Source organism: Sitophilus oryzae, unplaced genomic scaffold (genome assembly GCF_002938485.1).
Source record: "Sitophilus oryzae breed Bouriz unplaced genomic scaffold, Soryzae_2.0 scaffold_1062_pilon_pilon, whole genome shotgun sequence".
In the NCBI taxonomy this organism is placed as follows: domain Eukaryota; kingdom Metazoa; phylum Arthropoda; class Insecta; order Coleoptera; family Curculionidae; genus Sitophilus; species Sitophilus oryzae.
Genome location: NW_022145685.1, coordinates 1,400,351 through 1,404,985, shown reverse-complemented (window position 1 = coordinate 1,404,985; position 4,635 = coordinate 1,400,351). Strand labels below are relative to the sequence as shown.

General features: G+C 32.0%; 1 long non-coding RNA gene across 1 annotated transcript; it reads right to left on the bottom strand.

Moving 5' to 3' along the window:
* On the bottom strand, positions 1–308 carry LOC115877720. The gene is made up of 2 exons (XR_004049394.1): positions 161–308; positions 1–99 (listed from the first exon to the last, which is right to left on the bottom strand). It is a non-coding gene; the product is annotated as an uncharacterized LOC115877720 (long non-coding RNA).
* Positions 309–4,635: the final 4,327 nt, after the last annotated feature.

Here is a 4,635-nt window from a genome sequence, read left to right as displayed (position 1 = left end):
TTTCTTTCACCCCGTTCTTTATTTGCCTTGTTTTTATTGGGATTCCCACTTGTACAGCCAGGTACAAAGCAATTTCTACCACGACTCATTGTTGTACTGCTAAAAATTCAGTAAATTAACTATAAATTTTATTAAAAACACAATTAAATCGTATACTAACAATGAAAATGTAGTATCCCAGTCGATCGCAGTGCCTCTGCTGTCAAACCGAGGAAGCTGCTTAAAAGTGGGGACAGAAATTTCAAATTTGCCCATTGCCGATAAATCTCCTTTTTTAAGCCCTCCATACATTGAACAAACCAATGACTAAAGAATATAAGGACATGTAACGCCCCTGTACGGGCTGTAGTAGGATTTGTGACGTTAGACGCCATTCGTTTGATGCCAAACAGTGAGTCATCATCCAGTCACCAGCGACAATTTTAGCGATTTTTAATAGTTTGTTGTGTGTAGTGAACTTTGTATAAACTTTGTTACAATGGTGAATTGTGTAGCTTTCAAGTGTAAAAGCCACAGCGACAAGAAAGAGCCAGGGAGTTACGTTTCATAGGTAAATAAACAGTCCACTCCAACTTTTTAGCGTTTTCTTATTGAATTCGATAATTATTCTTCAATTTCAGTTAACATCTATATGTACTTGATATGTGCTATACGTCGATACTAGTTTTGTATCTTTTGTTAACATTTTAGTACGTTTTTTTCGTAATTAGTTAGGATCAGGGGGGTGACAGTGAAATAGGAAAATTGGAAACAGTCATTAGTGTCATTCCTGTCATTCTCCTCACGACAAGTATGGCCGCCTAGACAAGGACAGCATTGTTTTTGTCTAACTATTGTCTAACTTCACAGTTTAGAATTGACAGATTTCAGTTTCAGAGACAACTTCAGATTTGTTCTAGAACAAATTCGAAAATATCTGACGCCATTTTAATTCATTCCGTTTAGTTTCGTTTTGGAAGTTCAATTTAATATTTCGGCTGAAATTTATAAATATAAAGGTAATAAAGTATATAAAATATATATTACATGAAGAATCCTGAGAGAAAATGACGTTTCTGCAGTAGTAGGTATGTCCCATGTATATGAAAAATAGGTAGTAAATAAACACTGTTTTTACATTTTTTTAGATGCAAGAAAATGGTGTGATAATCTCTTGATCGGCGATTTTTTTGAAAAATGGAAACAATTTACAGCAAGGTAAGATCATTTTTAACTATTGCCAACATTAGTTATCTCCAGTATGTGCGATTTATTGTCAATAATGCAATAAATCGGACTGATAATCTGATTATCCGACTAAAAAGTCTCTTTTTGCTTCTTTTTAAATTTATAAGCCAGGTCTCTTTTGGGAATAATGGACGCTTTTTTAAACAGTATATTTATATTTTATACCTATTTATATTTTTACATTGTTAATTTTAGTATAAAAAAAATTTGTTTTTCTGTTTTCAGGTTTTTGTATAAGGCTCCCGTTTTCATGTCCCTGTGTCCGTTTTCTGTCCTTGAAGTCTGCGAATACGTGTGTTTATTTACAAATTACTGTAAGTCATGCTTATACCTTAACTAATTTACGTTAAAAGTACATATAATTAACTAATTGGTATTGAAACAATACAATCCTCTATATTTTTATATTTATTTAGTCACGTTGTTCCATATTTCAAATAAATATATGTGAATAAATTATTTTTTTGGTTTTATTTATGAAAAGAAAAAATACAAAATACATTTGAACTGAAGGAGGGCCCGCCATTGAATAACCGGAAACGGAAATGAAAATTAAGCCATCATGTCCTTATCATGTCAACCTGTCAATTGGAAAATTAGTTCTCCAGACGACAACGAAGGCTTTCGGTGGCGTATCTTGTTTCCACGATTTAAAGTCCCTAGATATATAAAGTACCGCAATTGGTTTGTTCCAATGACTAAAGAATCCAAGGACAAATAACACCCGACAGCAAATTGTGACGCTGGCATCAAACAGTGCCGTGGCACATATTTTTCTTAACCTAGCTGTTTGAAGCAATATTTATATTTTTTGATAATTGTTTTGACTACGCCTATGGTGTATCATCCTAACCATAAAATAATTAACTAGAAAGAAGTGTCAACTCTGTGTTAAATCGTGGAAACACGATACGCCACCGAAAGCCTTAGTTGTCGTCTGGAGAACTAATTTTCCAATTGACAGGTTGACATGATAAGGACATGATGGCTTAATTTTCATTTCCGTTTCCGGTTATTCAATGGCGGGCCCTCTTTCAGTTCAAATGTATTTTGTATTTTATCTTTTCATAAATAAAACCAAAAAATAATTTATTCACATATATTTATTTGAAATATGGAACAACGTGACTAAATAAATATAAAAATATAGAGGATTGTATTGTTTCAATACCAATTAGTTAATTATATGTACTTTTAACGTAAATTAGTTAAGGTATAAGCATGACTTACAGTAATTTGTAAATAAACACACGGGTAACACACGTATTCGCAGACTTCAAGGACAGAAAACGGACACAGGGACATGAAAAGCGGGAGCCTTATACAAAATAGTCCTGGGTATACTAAAACCTGAAAACAGAAAAAACAAATTTTTATACTAAAATTAACAATGTAAAAAATATCAATATTAAATTTATTTAATATTGATATATTGGGTATAAAAATATAAATATACCTGTTTAAAAAAAAGCGTCCATTATTCCCAAAGAGACCTGGCTTATAAATCAAAAAAAAAGAAGCAAAAGAGACTTTTAGTCGGATAACATAATCAGATTATCAGTCCGATTTGTTGCATTATTGACAATAAATCGCACATACTGGAGATAACTAATGTTGGCTATAGTTAAAAATAATCTTTTAATCTTGCTGTAAATTGTTTCCATTTTTCAAAAAAATCGCCGATCAAAGAGATTATAACACCATTTTCTTGCATCTAAAAAATGTAAAAACTGTTTATTTACTACCTATTTTCATATATACATGGGACATACCTATTACTGCAGAAACGTCATTTTCTCCAGGATTCTTCATGTAATACATATTTTATATACTTTATTACCTTTATAATTATAAATTTCAGCCGAAATATTAAATTGAACTTTCAAAACGAAACTAAACGGAATGAATTAAAATGGCGTCGAATATTTTCGAATTTGTTCTAGAACAAATCTGAAGTTGTCTCTGAAACTGAAATCTGTCAATTCTAAACTGTGAAGTTAGACAAGAGTTAGACAAAAACAATGCTGTCCTTGTCTAGGCGGCCATACTTGTCGTGAGGAGAATGACAGGAATGGCACTAATGACTGTTTCCAATTTTCCTATTTCACTGTCACCCCCCTGCATCGCTCACTGATCAACTTCATGGTACAAAGAATACAAGGTATGATCGATAGCGGCTCCAATTTCGTTCAGTTCGCGCATACCACCTGTGACGTCACCAGGAAAATAATGAATAAATAAAAAATAAAGAAAGTTGACAGGAGATCTGCATTTTTTGGGGTTATGGCTCTGGTTATGGTTAAGAATTGTTTATTTTAAGACTTTTTAGTTCGTTTAATTTAATAATTACTAAAACCAGCAGTTCCAAAAATATATTTAAAAAATAATAATTATCTATTAACATGGATTTGGACGATAGGTAAGAATACTAAATTTATTTCTATATTCGGTATAAAAATTGTTTCATTAGGTTTTAGTTTGCGATGTTTATGGTAAATAATTTTCATTTTCATTGCCTCTGAATTCACATGAGGACAGAGTTGAGGATATCTATGGAAAAGTAACCACAAGAGGAATTGTTGGCATCATTTAAAAAATGTTGGGAAGTTTATTGTTTCACATCGAAAAGTAGAAAATGCCAATGCAGATGAACGTATTGTAATTGTGATAGAAGTAATTCTAAGGGTGAAGTTTATTATAATTAGTGGAAGTAATACACCAAGGGTGAAATTTATTATAATTAGTGACCTGTGCTTCTTTTTATATGTAGATGTTTCTGGTTTTGAGAATAAATCGGTTGAACGACACCCAAAATTTAAAGGAAGTATTTGCATACCCAGAATATGCCCATCAAGGATTATATAGCTCAAATTTCCTTTAATGGTAGGCAATTATTCAATGCAAATTAACTTTTTAAGTGACTGAAATATTAAATAATTTACAATATGGTATATCACTAAAAAATATATTACTTTAGTACAATTAGGGCCCGATATATTTCAAAAGTAGAATATTATTTTATATTAAATGAGGTATTGTACTAACAATCAATTTATATTAATAACGGAGATTAAAAATAACGGAATAAATAGTTCTTTTTTATACTACAAAAAATAAACTATAGAATACAACAGTATTTAAAAAAAATAAATAAAAAGTTATGTCCCGGTGCCGAGATTCGAACTCGGGTCTCTCGCTTCCCTAGCCCGACTCCTCTTACGCACTGCTCCACAGTAACTTGTTTGCAGGATAATTCAATGACGGTATATAAACAAAAAAACAGGTTTATAACAATATCTTGACGATTTGAACTGGCGCGCGGAGCGTGCTGACCAATAGCGCCTGTTATCACCTGTGACGTAGCGACCAACCTGCGCAATATCATACCTTGTATTCTTTGTACCATGG